At 41.4% G+C, this 19761-nt stretch overlaps 1 protein-coding gene across 4 annotated transcripts in view; it reads right to left on the reverse strand.

The window, feature by feature from the left end:
• Positions 1–4596, reverse strand: part of Dennd2b (DENN domain containing 2B) — a 152219-nt gene extending 147623 nt beyond the window's left edge. The window contains exon 1 of one of the 4 annotated variants that reach the window (XM_020183506.2): positions 4531–4596. The gene's annotated coding sequence lies outside the window, so the exon portion shown is untranslated. Of the gene's footprint in view, positions 1–2251; positions 2669–4113; positions 4133–4217; positions 4376–4530 lie in introns of those variants that run through there. The other 3 variants (XM_020183507.2, XM_074041060.1, XM_074041058.1) reach the window with 3 other exon arrangements.
• Between the last annotated feature and the right edge of the window lie 15165 nt (positions 4597–19761).

Below are 19761 nucleotides of genomic sequence, written 5' to 3' on the forward strand. Positions count from 1 at the left end.
CATGTTCCACATTCACTTGTGCTGATAGGGGAAAGAAAGCACATTTTATTCCAAAAAGTCTCCTTCCAAACCGAAAGCTCTAATTGCCAACATATCTGATATTGACTTCCTGTATGAAACAAAACACAGAATAACAAGCACACAACATAATCATAGGTCTAAAATCGAGACTTAGAAAGAAAAACAGTGCTAGGCAGGGAAAAGATGGGCACAAATTAGACAATCTGTACACTCAGTAGCTGCCATCAGAGTCCAGAAAAGACAATGTGTTCACTCTGTGAACATCTGTGCATAGAAGAGGGATGGAAAAACTGTAAAAGTATGAAACACTAAAACAGGCAAACCCCAAGGAGACAATCTCAGCATCAATCTGGAAACCTTAGAAAGCACTGCCTAGAAAGGTTGTGAAATCTTGTAAGAATTAAGGATACCTGGACATGACATACATTAACACGGTCAAATTTCAATACCAAGAGATGACATCTGACTATCAAAAGGGTAGCCCACTCCTGCTTTTCTAAGCTTCTAGTGATCGTAGAAAACCTAAATCATTTCTTTAATAAACTATAAAAATGACAAATGCTTACCAAATATAAAAACTTTAACAACTGTGCAAGCAATGCATCAAAAACGCAACTAAGTATTACTGACATTTAAATGACAGCACTGCCAAAGACTCCTTTTAAGAACCCCCAACTCTCAAAACTAAGGTTAAGAGCATTCTCACAAAAACTGAGACCAAAAGCTCACCAATTGACTAACTGCTCTGGAGGAAACCCTAGACAGAGCGCCCTTCTGACCTATAAACAGCCTACAGATAAAACAAAATGGCTTCAGGGGAATACAAGACACAAAATGGGAGAAGGAACCAGGGGGTGAATTCGGGCATGACTTCCAGTGGTCCTAAGGGATTACCATGGTCTAGAAAGACAGCTAGAAGACCCCTCAGACACCAAGTTCCAGAAACCTCTGAATAAATGGCAAAGCTGGAGTTTTAACCCAGGGTTTTGGACTTCAGATCCCCTCCCCTGAGAGAGGTCACTTTCCTCAGAGGTTCAGAGTCCAAACAGAATCCTATCCTTAGAGGTTGCTAACCATCTTTTCAAAACAGCTCTCCAGGTCTAGGGGCTGCTCCTAAAAGTAAAAATGGGTATGGAGGGGAGGAGAGTGGGGGATTATGACAGAGTACTACAAATGGGGTGAATTTGATCAAAGTACATTATATGCATGTTATAGAATCACAATGAAATCCCTCTGCACAATTAACATATGCTAATAAGAAAAAATAGGTATGGAGAACTGAGATTATACATTGCTTTTTACATCTTTTATTTTACAAAAAAAAAAAAAAAGGTTGACTTTCACATTAAAGCAAAACTTCTCCAGTAGACAAATTTTATTTGTCTGCCTATCAGCCCATTTCTGTGCAACCTCCTGTCTCCAGACACTAAACAAGGGCAGAAGAAAAGGCCTAGAGGCTGCACAAGAAACAACAAAGCAAATTCAGATTGTATTCAAAGACACAGAGAATTCTAGTAAAATATCTCCACCCACTGTGGCCCTTCCTGTGTGCATTATCTGCAGAGAATCAAAGGGAGGGCCTGGCTATTAATTTTGGGAATTCAATGTAAACTCCCTAGCTGTACATATCAACAATACCATTTACTTGGAAGAAATGTGTAAGGGTAGGGCAAGCTTCCCGCATCTCTAAATCCTTCTAAATTCCCATAGCAATTCTCCAAAGGCTCCCTATTGTTGCCCCACAACAAAAAGTGGCATAGATGTACATTTTATCTACATCGGTCTCATTATTAAGAAATGTAATCTCAATTCATCTTTACCTTTCCAATATCAAGTTTTAAGATTCAGCATTTTGAAGACACAAGAGAATGTGAGGTGGGAGAGCATTTCAATGCAAATAAAGGAAAGACTTTTAAACAAATTACAGCATTGATCTATCTCTCAGGGTTGTTGTTAAAGAGAAAAAAAAAAACTTTCACCAAAGCATTGCGAAACACAAAGGACAAGCCACCCAGTCATGTTGCTCCACACACACATTCTACTTCAATGTCTGCCTGCTAAGATTCATCTCTTTTCTTGTCCCCACCAGCCCTGTGGTCACTACAGCTGGTTCTTACCCAGTGAACCACACTACTTACTGCAGAGTACTGTAAGTGAGGCAGAAATTGAAACACCCAGCTCTTTTGGCTACATTCCCTTTTTAACCTCCTAATTAACAACTACAACTTACCTATGAGTTGTGATTCACACATCACATTCCTGTACACAGATGTCACATTAGCCTTCCAAAAACACTGTTTTGTCCATCACTCCTTTTCTCACAAATCTTTAAAAGCAAGATGATGTCCATGGGATAAAGTTCCAGCCCCTGAGCCAGAATTCAAGCTGACCGCAGTCAGCTTGGGCTGGACCTCCCACTGCTCAGTGAGGAAGGCAGCTGTGCAAGCTACAACCAAGCACTAGATTCCAGCTCTGCCACTTACTACAGTGTCGTCACGAGCAGGCTACTTCTCTTTCTGATCTTCTCTTTGTAAAACAAGAGGAAAGATACCTTCTTCACCGCACTAAAGGTTGAAAGAGAATGGCACAAAGTGATACTCAGTGTTACTCTTCTCCCTAGTTCCCATCCAAATGGCCCCCTCTGTCCTCTTGAAAGCTCTCCCACCACCCACCCTCTGCCAGTTTCACAACCACACTTCAGGACCAACTGACATCTCCCCTCCTTGTGGAAGTCACCCTGCCTCCTAATCATTTTCTCCTTGGGCTTCTGTCATCCAATCAAGAAGAAACTCTTATGTGTCACTCCTCTTTCCCAAAAAAGTCCTCAAACTGAAGAGCAAAGAGTATATTATTATCAAACCAATCAGACTGTGATAAAATAAAAGATGCTTGGAAGATAAAGTTGCCTTGGAATTGTCTATCCAAAAATGGGTTCCCTTCAGCCCAGTTAGGGGATAATAACACTTATGTACATCTGAACAATTCTCTTCCTCCTATTTTGGAGAGTTTTTCCAAAGGGTAAATAAAAAGGTAAGCTAAATCCACGTAGACACCTGGGAACCCTCTGCCAGGCCAGCAGAATCCAGGAAGCTTTTGCTTTACTTCATGTATTTAACTGGGTCTTGACACTTGGTCTCATCCTAATTCAGCATGGGAGACAGAACCTATGGGCAATTCAGTTTCTATCTCTGTCTGACCAGTTTTCTGGAATCTAGACTATTTCTCCTCCTTTAAAAAGCCATGCTTCTGGGGAGGGGGGGAGGCAAATATCAATGAAGAGATTTGCCTTCTGAAAAATAGCACTTGTAGAAAACAAAACAAAACAAAGCAATAGTGTAGTCACTTGGGTTTTATCCTTGTGGTCCTATCCTGAAATGGCCAGTTGAGTGTGTGCATATAATGGGTAGCTGACAACTGTCTAGGACATGGGATAATGATCTCTTCACCACTCTCAAGACCTGCTGTCCAAACAGCAGAAACACCTGGATGGGAATAAAAGCAAGAGTTGGTCTAAGGGAGCATCGTGGCAACTTCTCTCAATTTAGGCAAGTTGTTTTATTCATACTCAAGTAATCATTAACTATGTTCATCCAAAAATCCCCCAAAATGCAATACTACATTTTCTTTAGAAACACTTGAAAACGTTCAGTCTCTTGAACTCTACTCAATTACTAGATTATTGGACCCTGAAGGCAGCATAAACTGGCTAAAGTATGTTCCTTTAGTCAGGGGTCACTTAAAAAAAAAAAAAAAAGCACCTTTAATACTTATGCGCGTCGGGACAAGGGCAAAAATGAAACATGATCATCCAGAAAACGCCACAGTCTAACCGGGTGAAGTGACAGAATGCAAAGTTACTTTTCCTTTGTTTGAGTTCGCTGCGTTCTCCCGGCCCCCGGGCTGCAGCCGCTCCAGGTGCGGGAAGCTGGGATGGTGTGCGGGGTCCTTCCCGGGCCAGGCGCGCGGACCCCCTGGGGACGCGGGGACCCCGGCCTCTCACTTCCCCGACCCCCACGGCGCGGCCGGGCCCCGCGGCCCGGAAGGCGGGCTGACCACCCCACCACCAAGGGGCAGTCCCCATGCAATACTCACTCCGGGGAAGGGATCGGGAAGAGCGGGGAAAGGGCCGGGAGGAGGGCAGGGGCGAGGCGGGGCGCGGCCTGCCCGCCACCCCGGCCGCGAGCGCGGGGACTCACCTCTGCGCTGCCCGCGGCCGGCCGGGCGCTCCGCACACACCCGGCTCCGGGAGCCGTGCGGCCCGGAGGAGGAGCCGCTCCCGCAGAGAGGCGGTGGCGGGCGGGCATCCGCGCCCCGGGCTGCAGGGGAGAGGGGAGGGGGCGTGGAGGATCGAGCCTCCACCCAAGCCCGCCAGGGTGGGCTCCGCTGCTAGGCGAGCCGAGGCCCCGGGGGGGGGGGGGGGAGGGGCATGCACCCGGGAGGGGGTGGGGGAAGAGTGGGGGGTAGGGAGGTCGGGGTGCGACGTTGGCCCTCTCACTGGACCGCCCTCACCTCGGCACTGTCCGACCAAGAATTGTCTGGGTCTGGAGCAAAGCACAAGGGGGTCTGAAACTTTATGTCATTTTCTCATACACACGTGACCCCCTGCAATCCAGATGGTTTCAATCATTGCAGGAAAAAAGCGGCCCTGCTGGTATGCATGAAAAGCCGGAGCTGGGAGAGTCTGGGAAAAGCTGCCTGGACAGCCCTCCTGCTTCAAAGAAGTCCAGGCGCGCGCTCTGTCCTCCCAAACGACAGTAAAAGAAGCTGCCTCGGGTAGAGCGGCCACTTGCAGAATTCAGGAAGCACTAGCGTTCCAAGGATCCTAGTCTGAGCCCAAATCTCCAAGGGCGTTCTGAGAATTTGTGTAACATACTTACTACATGAACATACAAAACCAAAAACTAGAAGAGTGTCGTTTAATAATAAAGCAATGGACTATTAGCAGTGAGAATCTGTGGTTTATCAGAGGAGTTCTGAAGGAAATTGTTAACCCAGTACGACCATCAACTTGGAAACAGTAATGCAAGATCACTTAAAATCTGAACCCAAACATACTTAGTGGGACCTAAGAAAGCCATGTAACCCAGTTTCTCTCCCATCAATCGCTGTCAGTAGACCTTGAGATTGAAGTGCATAAATCTGTTAAGCAACAATGGAAACTGACTTTCAAACCTGAGGATTTCAATTTTAGGGCTGGTGGTGTAGCTCAGTGGTACAGCATTTGCCTAGGATGTGTGAGGCTTTGTGTTCCACCCCCCAGCACCACACACACACACACACACACACACACACACACACACACACACACACTTCACAATTTACCATTACTACTTACATTTTGAAGGAACCCATGTGTATGGGTGAACATAAGCAGGCTTTAAAGTCAAGACATATTTCAAAACCCAAGCCAATTCAATAGTTACATATACTGAAAAAGTATTTACTCAGCTGCAGGACAAGCATCAAAAACAATGAGGAGTTGAAGATTCATCCTGGAAACAACTTAACTTGTTCATGATCAAACACAAATAGTGGCAAGAAGCAAACTGATAGTCTATTGTTCCTTTGCCAATAAAAGTATATTACACATGAATTACTGGAATTAACTCCTTGTCTCCATAATATTGATATTAGAGGATATGTTTGTTTGGCCCTCCTAGCAAAACTTATCTGCAGTGTTGCACAGTTGTCTGTTTGTGAAAAATAAATCAGTTTCTGGTAAGTTGAGTTGGTTCCTGGTGAATAGGAAGACCCAAGATTTCAGCTAATGTTGAGGTACAGTGGAAAACAAGAGACAACTTGAAGCTAGGCAAGTCAGAACGAGTTTTACTCCAAACTTAAAATCCAATATCAAGTTCATGTACGGTATATGCACATATTGTACAATCACGAGTCACTTTGTACAATACACTAATAAAAAAACTAATAAACCAGGTGCTGGTGGCTCACACCTATAATCCTAGCTTCTCAGGAGGCAGAGATCAGGAGGATCGTGGTTCAAAGCCAGCCCAGACAAATACTTCCATGAGCCCCCTATCTCGAAAAATCCCTTCACAAAAAAGGGCTGGTGGAGTGGCTCAAGGTGAAGGCCCTGAGCTCAAGCCCTAGTACTGCAAAAAAAAAAAAAAAAAAAAAAACCTAATAAAATAGAAGATTAAAGTAATTTTTTAAAAATCCAACAGTGAGTTTCTATTCTAGTTCACTGACATATATGAACACTTCAGTAGAACTGGGTTATATTTGGATGGACTCACCACTCCACTCTTCTCCCATCTCCAGTTAGAACTCATGAACGTGAAAGCAAGTCACAGAATTTAACAATGCTCCAGGCAAATTCCACCTGCAGCTCACTAAACTCTTTAAGCAGCTTTTTTTTTTTTGGCGGTGGCAAGTGTTGCTGAGGATTGAACTCAGGCCTTTAGATATGCTGAGCTTCATCTCCCAACCCTGATAGGAGGTTAAATTTTTCACTTCCAAAACTACTGGAGCTTCTATTAAAGTCCTTGTGAGTGACATCTGTTTAAGAAAAAAAAAAAAAAAAAGCCAACTCAACAGAAGGCATCAAGATTTTCTTCTATTCAGACCCAGGACATTAATTATTTTCATCTCTGGCAACTGCTGCTGCTGCTGCCTTTTACTTATGCTGAAGCAAGTTAAGAGGGTAGTAAGAGATACAAATAGTTCTTTTTGTTTGCCAATTCCATTTGCTAATTATGCACCAAAGTTCTTTTTTCATTCCAAAGAAAAATCTTTAAATCTCTGCTCTTTTGAAAAGAAAATTAACATACCTTAAGTTTTCTAAATATAGTCTGGAGTCTAAGATCCACTTATGTGAGCATTTGACTTTAATTCTGGCCAAATATTCACGAGAGAAACTGAAATCTGAAATTTTTTTAGTAATTTCCATTAACCTAATGTTCATTCCCCTTGACAAACAGCGCCAACTATGTATAAGCGGCCAAGGGAGATGGTAAACTCTCTGAGGACAGGGACAGGTCCATCTGTCTCATAATTACATCTTCTGTACATCTTCTCAGACTAGCCAGAAATAAATGCACAATAAATACATGCTGCCTGAGTAAATGAAAGATAAATAAGAAGGGCACAGTGGGCTGTCCCTGCAATCCTAGCTTCTCAAAGAGGCTGAGGCAAAAAGATCACTTTAGCCCAGGAGTTCCAAGCCAACACAGGCAAGCAACACAAGAACCCTATCTCAAAAACGAAACAAAAAAACATTAATTAGAAAGATAAATAAAAACATTCCCCATTTAGGCTACAGTCCTGTAGAGGCACATGACTTGTAAACAAACAGAATGAAACAATAGCTATTGAGAGGATAGGAGCAAAAAAAAAAAAAAAAGAGGGAAGGGATGATTAGTATTGGCCAGCTGTGGGCTTTAATCACAATATACATTCAGAAATGCACAAAGACTGCTGCAAATATGAAACACTGGTAGAAAGAATGTGGTATATTTAGTGCCTCATTTAGGGACTTCAGAGATACACTTTCCCATGTTCCCATTCTTCCGTACCCTCAACACAGAGCCAAGACAAGATTTGAGCATAAACATCCTGGCTCTAATTTGGATAGCATGAATACTGCTCCTTTCATCCTTTCCTGCTTTCCTCCACCCCCAAGCCATTTCCTCCGCACTGTCTTCTGTCAGTCTACTGAAGGTTTCCCAATCTTTAGAAGCAGTAGCTTCGGTTCTGTGCGTGGAGAAACACAATGCCCCCCGATTACATGGTCCTATTCCACGCAGATGCCTGGCAACACATCTTATAGCTAAGGGTCTGTTTAATATTTTAACTTTGAAGGACTTAAAATTCGACTAGTTTATTACAAACCAAAATAGAACTTGACATCACAGAGATGGGTTTTACTTCCTTTTGCTATTTTAAATCCTGCCTTAAGCATGGTGACTTGTTTGGGTTTTCTGGTTCATGGATTTTGGCTCTGGCGTGTTTCGTTTTAATTTTTCTTTGAGGAACAGAGGGTTTAAGATTTTCTAGTAAAACCTTCAAGTTTGCAGCTCTAGTACTCTCAAAGCAATTGTTTCCTCCTAAGTACTCTGCCTATATATTACTTGTGGTCAGTAGGGGTTTATTTATCCCTTCTGGTCCAAATAACTGGGGTCCTCTGAGGCAGGAAACCGAGAAAGGCGATTAGTCTAGATGGTTCTAGGCCAAATGTTTCCAAGAATCCTTTTGTTGCTGGGGTCCTTTTGCTCTATCCAGATAAGAATCATGGGTAGGCAATGAAAGGCTCTTCCAGTGCTGGCAGTCCCAGGCCCTGAGTGTCCCAACTTAGGGGCTTGGACTGGCAGGCTCTGAGAGCTGGGAGCCGATCACTCCAGGCTTTAGAAGCCAGACACTTACAGCCCTAGGCAGTCAGGGAAGAGGGGGGTTATTGCTCTGGGTTTTAACCAGCAGCAGCCCTGGCACTTGGCAGCTATGTAATCCTTTGGTTTGTAGAGCAGTGGCTGTGGCAGCAGACAGCAGCAAGCAGAAAGATGTGGCCCCTTCTAGAGTTACATCCCACATAGACCTTGAGTGCTAGGATCCTCAGCCCTATAGTGTCAGTGCTGTAGCTCTTGGGCCTAGGGTATCCACATCTTCAGCCCTTAACAGCAACGAGTGTTACAGCTCTTGAGCCTAGGTCTGAGACCTTGCCCCTTAAGGCATAGCAGATCTCTGGAGCTCTTCCAGTAACCAGAGCCTTTGGTTTTTCATCCTCAGCTCTTCACAGCCCTGTTGTATCCACCCCCTCTGTTCCCTGTTGTTTCTCCCCTGGCCCTGCAGAGTCATCTAGAGTCCATCAAGGCTTGCAATGGCAAAAAAGTCTAGTGCAAGCTGTTTGAAACAGTCCTTGCTGGGCCCATGCATCGAGAAACCAGCATTGTGCTTCAGCAGCAAGTATCTGTGGTTGTCATGTAGCTTCCTCAAGGCATCCATGGAGTGTCAAAGCAGCCAGCACAGGCATGAGGGCAGTCTGCTTGGCTGAGTCCTTCACTCAAGGCAGCCAGGGCACCAGGGAAGGGGCTAACAGCTGTCAGGGAGGGAGTCAAAATGCCCAGGTCCCCAACATCTTGGTTTGTTTAAAGAAAAAAAGAATAAGTGTTAGAAAGGGTGCTTATAATAAAGGCTTATCATTAACAGTGATTTAGCAATATTTAACTCCTATGCCTGTGTGCCAGGGAGGTGGGGCCCTCTAATCTGTCTCACTTTCCCTTTTTTTTTTTTTTTTTAATAAAAACATTGCATTTTATTTGGAAAGCTAAATTTAAACGTCAAAGATCGAAATCACCCCAAAATAGCTTTTTAAAAAATTATTAATCACTAATCTATAATCTTAACAAGTACTATTTAATTCAATGCTGCTTTCCATTCTCCCCAGATTTAGTAGAACCTCATTTCTGAAGCACCCCACATTGACTCTTGAGGCTTTCCCATAAGCTTTAAGACTGGCCAGCTTTGGCATTGATGCCTCAGGCCTGTGATCTCCAGGATCCCAGCACACTGGAAACAGGCATCAGAAGTGCAGAGCGACACCATCTCTAGCAATAAAGGAAATGCAAATTAAAACCACGCTAAGATTCCACCTCACCCCTGTTAGAATAGCCATCATCAGCAACACCACCAACAACAGGTGTTGGCGAGGATGCGGGGAAAAAGGAACCCTCTTACACTGTTGGTGGGAATGTAGACTAGTACAACCACTCTGGAAAAAAATTTGGAGGCTACTTAAAAAGCTGGACATCGATCTACCATTTGATCCAGCAATACCACTCTTGGGGATATACCCAAAAGACTGTTACTCCAGAGGCACCTGCACATCCATGTTTATTGCAGCACTATTCACAATAGCCAAGTTATGGAAACAGCCAAGATGCCCCAGCACTGACGAATAGATTAAGAAAATGTGGTATCTATACACAACGGAATTTTATGCAGCCATGAAGAAGAACGAAATGTTATCATTCGCTGGTAAATGGATGGAATTGGAGAACATCATTCTGAGTGAGGTTAGCCTGGCCCAAAAGACCAAAAATCGTATGTTCTCCCTCATATGTGGACATTAGATCAAGGGCAAACACAACAAGGGGATTGGACTATGAGCACATGATAAAAGCGAGAGCACACAAGGGAGGGGTGAGGATAGGTAAGACACCTAAAAAACTAGCTAGCATTTGTTGCCCTTAACGAAGAGAAACTAAAGCAGATACCTTAAAGCAACTGAGGCCAATAGGAAAAGGGGAACAGGTACTAGAGAAAAGGTTAGATCAAAAAGAATTAACCTAGAAGGTAACACCCACGCACAGGAAATCAATGTGAGTCAATGCCCTGTATAGCTATCCTTATCTCAACCAGCAAAAATCCTTGTTCCTTCCTATTATTGCTTATACTCTCTCTACAACAAAATTAGAAATAAGGGCAAAATAGTTTCTGCTGGGTATTGAGTGGGGGGGAGAGGGAGAGGGGGAAGTGGGTGGTAAGGGAGGAGGTGGGGGCAGGGGGGAGAAATGAACCAAGCCTTGTATGCACATATGAATAATAAAAGAAAAATGAAAAAAAAAAGAAAATATAATAATGAAACACACTAAAATTGTTTAAAGAAGGAAGGGGAGGGTGGATAGGAAAGAGTAATTCAGGAGGTGAATTTGATCAAAGTCCATTCTATGTATAAATAGAAATGCCACAAAGAAATCTCTTTATACAGTTACTGTAATAAAAAAAGAGGAAGGAAAAAAAAAAAAAAAGAAGTACAGAGCGATAGTTGACTTTATCAGCCCTTTGGCCTTTTCTTTCTTTCCATCTAAGCCCCTCAGCAGGCAAAGACTGATGTGACTAAGCCAACAGCAAGACCCCCATGACTAGTTTTTGTGCCCAATAAAGCATGGTGGCATGTACTGGTTCCTAAACCAGAGTCATTAAGAAGTTGTCAGAAATATAGGTTCTTGAGCTCCAGACTACCCCTACTGAATCAGAACCTCCAAGGTTGAGAAACACTGGACTAAATTCTAAGATCTTTACCGTGTTAGCTCTACCTAGGGCAATCAATTTTCCTTATGGGAAAGCCCCACCATCACCACATACCTACACAGGCTTCCCAAAAGAAACCAAGCAGATATTCAATGAATGGAAATATGATGCAGTTCTTCGCTGCACAATAAGTAACTTAAGTGGACACTCTTTATATGCTACTTCTAAAAAAATCCATAAGTTCACACTTTTGCAAACGTATAAAGATGTTTGTCTACAAAGACTAAACAAAGTGTAACGAGACTTTTGGATAGATCACTGAAGAATTAGCAATATTTGTTATGCAAATACAATAGTACTGCTATGCCACTGAAGGTACTGATTTCATTTTTCCTGGGTGAATTCCACAATAATCGACTAAAGTAAAGCTAATTAAAAGCTACTTAATTTTTAAAATTACAGGGATAGGAGACCCAGAACGCAGAAATGCATATAAAAATTTTGACATTGTGGCTTCAAAATAATTTCACATACAAAATAAGTAAGATATATACCTGGTTATAAACTTCAAAAGCAGTATAAAAGAATATGTAGAGAAAAACAAGTCTTCCCTCTCATTCTTGCTCTCCCATTCCTCTCTCTCCAGGAAATCACTGCAGTTTATGTATTCTTCCTGAGATCTCAATACTCAATGCAAAAAGCTGTTTATACATTTATAAATTGTTTATGTATGTAGAATTCATTTGGGGGAGGAAAGGCCCATATCTTTTAGCTGATTCTCAGAGAGGTTCATGATCTCAAAAAGAGTTAAGAATCAGCATTCTAGTTCAAGGCTAAGGCTTTGTGCTCTGCTCCAGTCTAGTGGTGTTGGTAGGAGAAGCAGAATTGTAGCCTGCAGTTTGCTTTCTTAATATTGCTGTGTACAATTCCAGATAGCAAAATCACAGCAAGCAATGTTACTTAACTCGTAGCTGTGGCTATAAAATACCACATCTGTTTGTAAATAGCATCTTGATTTTTATTTCTTTTTTTTTTTATTTTGATTTCTGTCTCAAACAATCCCTCGAAAGAATAGTTCCCCGTGTCACTGTGTTGACTGACAAACAATGAGAATCGTGCAGATAATCCCAGCCTATGGATAGACACAAAAGAGTAGACCTTTTTCTCTCACAACCTGAATATCTTCTGTTGGGATAAAGGAAAGACTTTATTTAGCTCTACATAGAAATCAAGGGGAAAACTGACAGTAGTATTCCTGGTTAACATAACTAACACAAATGACAAGATTATTAATATGGAGCCAAGTGGCAAACTATATATAGTGTTTGAGGTATATCTTGTCTGCTAAACCTCATTTGGACTTCAGTGAGTGTTGTGTTCAGTGTTATCATTTAGATTTTAACAAAAAAGTAAAAATAAGTAATCAGTTTCTTAAAATATTAAGGGACAAATGAACTAAGATGCTTTACTTGTCCTCTTTCACAACAGAATCTTTTTCCTTGCTTGGATTCCATCCGTGCCTTTCCCTTTCCCCTTCCAAGGTATACAAAAGATATAAAACATAAAATCAAAGTCTCTCTCTGTAATCAGCTCATAAAAATGTTAGATCAGAACTAAGTCCATTTGTTTGTTTTTATACTGTTTGAGATTTTATTCTAAATGCTGGGCTATTTATTATATAAAGAAAGATCAGGCAGCTTTACTGATGATGTTAGCAGGCTGTACCTCAGAGCGAGGCTGCTGAGATGCCAGGTGCTCTCAATGGCTAGGAGACAGTACAGGCTCAGAAAGGTTCACTACACCTTGATGGCCTCATTCATCTGTCTTGGTGAGTGGTCCTTTTCCCTTCTCTTAGGAGTGTGAAGATACTTTTTGATGAGAAGATATTAAAGTCTAAAAATCTACTGATTCAAAACACTAGTTACCAAGCTATGCTCCAGTGGTATCGCCCTTGGGTTGAATTAACTAGCTCCAGATCAAATGATTTTCATTTGTTCTTAGGCCAAGTGAATTTTACCCAAACAGCATCCAGAAATCAGAACTGTGAAAACATAATACCTTTTTGTCATTTTTCAATATTCCAGTAAAACAAAATAAAACAAAATCATACCCCTGTCATGATTTTATCTACAGCTATTTATTTGTTTGTTTGTTCATTCAATAAATATTAAACATCTGCAAAAAATTTTGTCACCGTGGGAAATAAAAGAGAAATAAGTTGTATAAGCAAATTTAAAATCGAGTGAGGAAGACCAACATAAAACTAGTAAGAATAAAGTTACTGGCACAAAATAGATAAAGAGGAAACGTGAGAATGTGTAGAAGCAATAGGGATTCTTTCTAGAATTAAGGGGAAGAAAGGTGGAAGTGGACCTTAAGTAAGTTAGAATTTCTATCTCAATAAATAGAAAAGAAAGCCAAGTGTGGTGGTACATGCCTGTAATCCCAACGAGGAGAAATGCAGAGGTAAGAGGATTGCAGTGCAAGGGCAGACCCAGAAAAAAAGTGCAAGATCCTATCTGAAACAAACTAAAGCAAAAAGGGCCGGAGGTGTGGCGCAAGTGGTAGAGCGCTAACCTAATAAGCACGATGCCCTGAGTTCAAACTCCAGTACCACCGAAATAAATAAATAAACAAAGATGAGTCATTCAAAACCAAAGGAAATTCCTGAGCTGTGAAAGTGACAAACTAACCCCAAGAACAGTGACTAAAGTAACAGTTAAAAGGTAGATTAGGTAGAAAATAGTTTGACAGTTTCTCAAAAAGTTAAACATTTGAATTACCATGTGACCAAGCAAATCTTCGCTGGGTATGCAGTCAAAAGAATTGAAAAGAGGTTATTCAAACAAATACTTGTGTGCAAACTTTCCCAGCAGCCAAACCCCCAGGGCTCCAGCAGTGAATAGGCAAACCATGGCATACAGCAGGCAATCTCACCTGGCCACAAGAAGGAATAATCTACAGATACAGGCTACAATGTGGAGGAGCTTTGAAAAGATTCTGTGACATTTAAGAAGTCGATATGAAAAGTGTCATAAGTTCCATTCATATGAACTGTCCAGAGCAGGTGCATCCAAAGAGGAAGCAGACTCACGGGTAGCGGGGATTCAGGGGAGGACAAATCGGGAAGTAACTGCTTTAATGATTTGTTTATTTGTTTTGTGTTGCTACAACAGAATACCTGAAACTGGGTAACTTATAACGAAAAGACATTCATTTCTCACAGTTCTGGAGGCTGGGAAGTTCAGTATCAAAGGCATCTGGCGAGCGCCTTTGTGCTGTGCCATCCCGTGGAAGAAGGGCAAGACAGTGCAAGAGAGCAAGCAGAGGGGGTTGACTCACTTTAAATTAGTATATGTTTTAATTAATGCATACTAACTGTACACATTGATGGGGTACACAGCGATATTTCAATACATGTATCTAACATGTAATGATCAGATCAGGGTAACCGACACTCTATCACCTCCTTTCTGTGTGTTGAGAACATTCAAAATCTTCTCTGCTAGCTCTTTTAAACTCCTCAACTAACTTTTGTCAAAGTCATTCTACTGTGCTTAAAAAGAAAACATTTTCAGCCCCACTTATGGAAGAGACTTTCCCCATTGTGGTCTTTGTGGAAAAAATAAGTTTAGCTATAAATAAATGGATTTATTTGTGAGTCCTCTGCTTTGTTCCACTGGTCTATGCAACTGTTTTTATGCCAATACCATGCTGTTTGGGTTACTACAGTTCTGTAATATGTTTTAAAGTCAAGTATTACAATGTCTTCAGTTTTGTTCTTGTTCAGGATTATTTTGGGTCTTCAAGGTCTTTCGTGGTTCTATATGAATTTTGTGATTACTTTTTCTAGTTCTGTAAAGAATTCCAGAAGTATTTTGATAGGAATTGAACTGAATTTGTAGATCACTTTGGGTAGTAAGAACATTTTAACAGTATTAATTCTTCTAAACCATTAACATATGACTTTCCATTTTTTGTGTCCTCTTCAGTTTCTTTCATGGTGTTTATAATTTTAATTGTAGAGATCATTCCCTTCTTTGGTTAAATTTAGTCCAAGATATTTTTATTTTATTTTAAAACTATTTTGAATGGAATTGCTTCCTTAATTACTTTGTCAGCAATTTCATTATTGGTGTATTAAAAGTTTGGCTGGGAGTGGTGGTGCACACCTGTAATCCCAGCTCTTGGGAGGCTGAGGCAAGAGGATTTCAAGTTCCAGGGCAGTGTGAGCTACATGGTGAGTTTTAGGCCAGCCTGGGCAACATAGTGAGTTCCTGTCTCAAAAAATATATATATATACTGATTTTTGTACATTGATTTGATATTCTGCGATCTTGCTGAATTTGCCTGTCAGGTCTAACAGGTTTCTTTATGCATAAAATCATGTGTGCAAACATGGATGCTTTGACTACTCCTCCCTTCTTTGGATGCTTTGTGTTTCTTTCTCTTGTCTGATCGCTGAGGCTCAGACTGACAATATCGTGTTGAACAAGAGTGGTAAAAGTGAGCGTCCTTGTCTTGCTCCTGATGTTCCAACTTTCCCCTTCTATGTGATGAAGGCTGAGGGCTTGAGGGCTGTCACATGTGGCCCTTATGTGTCAGATACATTCCTCCTCCTCTAGATCACTTTTTGAGGGTTTTTTTGTTTTTATCTAAAGGATGTTGAATTTCATGAATGCTTTTTGTGTGCCTACTGGGATGACTCTGTGGTTTATTCTATTGACTTGCATGTTGGAACACCTCTGCATTCCGGAACATATCCTATATCCTGCTTTATCATGGCATATAATCTTTATGATCTTTGTGCTGTTGGATTAGAATTACAAGTATTTTGTTGAGAATTTTTGCACCTATGCTTATCAGAGACATTGATTTTTTTTTTTTTTTTTGGGTTGTGTCTGGTTTAGGGATCAAGGTAACACTGGCCTCAGAGTAAGTTTGGGAGGGTTCCCTTCCTTTCAACTCTTGGAAATAGTTTGAGAAGAATTGGCTCTCTGAACTCACTTTTATAACAAGCCCATTCTTGACATAACTAACATATTCTCAGACTAAGGCTTTAATCCAGTCACGAGGGCAGAGCCTTCATGACCTGCTCACGTTTTACTAGGTCCAAATTCCAAAACTGTTGCATCAGGAACTTTGTGAGAATATATTTAAACCATAACAAGGGGTATGGGATCTTGATCAGGGTTGATGAAATTTTTGGAACTAGGCTGGGTACAGTGGTTCACATCTGTAATCCCAGCTTCTTGGGAGGCAGAGATTGGGAGGAGTATGGTTCAAAGACAGCCTAGGCAAAAAGTTAGCAGGACCTCATCTCAAGGAATAAACAGGCCATGTGGCATGCACGTGTGATCCCTGCTATGTGTGAGATCATAGGTAGGAGGATCACAGTCTGAGGCTGGCCGTAGGCAAAAACATGAGACCCTACTCAAAAAATAACTAAAGCAAAAAAGGGCTAAGGGCATGGCTCGAGTGCCTTCCTAGCAAGTATGAGGCCCTGAGTTCAGAAATCCCAGCACCACACACACACACACACACAAAATACTTTTAGAACTAAATAGAAATGATGGCTGCACACTAGTATGAAATGTAATCAATGCCACCGAATGATAACTTTTATTGTGATTAATTTTTATACTATATGAATTCACGTCAATTTTATTATTTTGTATTCTACACCAGTTTTATTCAAAACACAAATAAGTGTTTCTCTTTCTCTAATGGCAAATATTTCAAATAATGCTGAACGTGAGTCACTGACTAATACAAGGACTGGAAATGTGAAGCAAAAAGTTCTTTATTTTTGGCAATACTGGGGCTTGAACTTAGGACTTCACACTTGCACAGCAAACACTCTACAGCTTGAGCCATTCCTGCAGTCCATTTTGCTCTGGTTATTTTCAAGATAGGGTCTCAAGAACTATTTGCCGGGCTGGCTTTGAACCTCAATCCTCTTGATCTCTGCCTCCTGAGTAACTAAGATTACAGGTTTGCCACCGGCACCCAGCCAAAAAACTTTAAAAAAAAAAAAAGACAGCTGGGTGTTGGTAGCTCACACCTGTAATCCTAGCTCCTTGGGAGGCTGAGATCTGGAAGATTTCTGTTTGAAAGCCAGACTGGCAAATAGTTCTTAAGACCCCCATCTCAAAAATAACCAGAACAAAAGTGGACAGGAGGAGTGACTCAAGTGACAGAGTGCCTGCTTTGCAAGCTCAAAGCCCTGAGTTCAAACCCCAGTTCCCCACAACCAGAAAAAAAAAGGAAGCAAAAGAGGAAAAGTTACACACAAAAGAGACCTAGAATCCACAGGCTGATTCCAAAACTGAAATGAGTTTATAAAATCCACAATGAAACTTGCTTAGGAGAGGGCTATCATACAGGGTTCAGTTAGCTGGGGGTGGTCTAGAAGAGGTCTACACACAAATTCCAAGTCACTTTTATTTGTGCAGAATCACCCAGATCTTCCCAAGACCGGAACAGCCATCCTGTGGCTTTCTTCCTTTTCCATTTTCCCAATGAGGCCACAGGAAGTTCTGGTGAACCACTTGCAACAGCAGCTCCTTAGGAGCCGACATTGATGGTGGTTCAGATTTCCCCCAGAGAATCAAAACTGGCCATCTACAGCAAATCCTAACTATGCATAGTGTCTCCATTCAAGACTACTATCTCCATCAACTTTTTTGTTGTTGTTTTCTCAAGATAGGATCTCACAAACTATTTGCTCTAGCTGGGGCTGGCTTTGAACCGTGATCCTCCTGATCTCTGCCTCCTGAGTAGCTAGGATTACAGGCATGAGCTGGTTTCTCCATCGACATTGAAAAGGCAGATGTCAACCTGTGGCAGACACCACAAGCGCTTGTAACATCCTCCCAGTCCACAGAAGTTTGCACATCTGGGTCACCCTGCACCAGGAAGAGGCAAGTGTTTGCTCTACCCTTGTCTAGCCAGCTGGAGTGAGCAGAAGTGATGCGTGTCACTTCCAGGCCAAAGTGTTAGGAATGCACAAGAGATGGCCATTCTCGTGTCTTCTCTGTCACGAGAGACAGTGAAGCAGGCCAGGTCTCTCCTGCCCCATGTGTGACATGTTGTGCAAGTAAGAATCATGTTACACTTTTGTAGGTTGTTACTGCAGCATAAGCTTAGCCTACACTGACTGATGCAGACCAGATCTAGGAAAGCCCCGGATGTAATTTTAAGGAATTTAAATTTTACTCTGAAGGGTATGGAGAGATAGTTATTTTTTTAGAAGAGTGACATGATATGCACTTGAAAATAATTCTGGGTACAATGTGCAGAGCAAATTAGAAACAAAGGTTGCTCTTGACCTTTGGCTATTGGGTTTTGGGTTTTGTTTTTTGTTTTGGCAATACTGGCATTTGGATTCAGGGCTTCACACTTGCTAGGCAAGCAGCTCTGCCACTTGAGCCACATCTCCAGCCCCTGGCTCTCAACCTTTGGTACTCACTAAAAAACACTGAGGAGAGCTGTAGTCATTTTCCAATTTCTTTATATATTCCATAAAGAAAAAAATATTTGGGCTGGGTGCAATGGCTTACACCTGTAATCCAGCTACTTGGGAAGCAGATTTTGAGGATTGCAATTCAAAGCCAGGCCCAGGCAAAAAGTTAGCAAGACCCCCATCTCAACAAAAAATCTGGGCATGGTGATTTACCTCTATAATCCCTGATAAACAGGAAAGCTAAGTAGGAGGATCACTGTCCAGATAGGCCCAGGCGAAAATATGAGACATTATACAAAAAATAACTAAAGAAAAAAATGGGTAGGGGTATGGCTTAAGTTGTAGAGCCATACCCAGAATCACCAAAAAAAAAAAAAAAAAGAATAAGATACTTAATTACTTGTCTTCTGGAGTAGGAGAAAATCATCTGAGGATCTTTTCAAAATGTAATGCTCTGGCTCAACATATCTTAGAGGTGAGATCTAGGGTAATATAATTTAAAAAAATTTCTGTGGGAAATTCTGGACTGGAGATTAGAGCAAGATGGAGATGCTGAGTTCAGAGATGACCAAGTTCACACTATTCAAGCTTAATAAAATAATTATTCTCCTAACAAATGGAATGATAAATACTTAGGGAGTTTTTGTTAAGACAGAGAGTCATGGAAATTTCATTCACATTAACATTTCTACAGTCACAGTGACTTTGAAAATTTAAACATCAGTAAAATGGAGGTGGCACTTTGTTTGCTATATGGTAGGCTTTCCAAACTTCTGTTATGCTAGGGAACATGGTTGACACACAGAGACAGGACAGAGCCATCCTCAGCTTCCTGGAAGTCCAAGCTCCTGTATCTGACTTCCTCTTTCCTTCCTTCCTTTTTTAAATTTCTTTTAGGAAAACTTCCATTCCATATTGTTCTTGGTTCCTTCTGTATTATTCATCAACTTTTTAAATGCTCAAAAAGCTTAAGTTACAGATGAATTGGAAACTGTCACTTTAGATCATGTGTGTGTGTGTGTGTGTGTGTGTGTGTGTGTGTGTGTGTGTTTTATTACCAAGTGTTATTTACTAAATGTACTTGACTTGTAGACCCTCGGATTGCCAGCACAGAGACTTCATTCAATACTATCATTCAATACTATGAAGAAATAAATCCTTTGCTCATCACAACTCAATTTGTGTGGCAAAAACACAGCTTCGTGGCATTTCAACAGAAAATAATCTCTAACAAATAGCAAACGATGCTGACTGACAAAAAAAAAGTACCTCCATCATTTCTGAAACCTTGA

This window comes from Castor canadensis, chromosome 1 (genome assembly GCF_047511655.1).
Source record: "Castor canadensis chromosome 1, mCasCan1.hap1v2, whole genome shotgun sequence".
NCBI classification, from domain to species: Eukaryota; Metazoa; Chordata; class Mammalia; order Rodentia; family Castoridae; genus Castor; species Castor canadensis.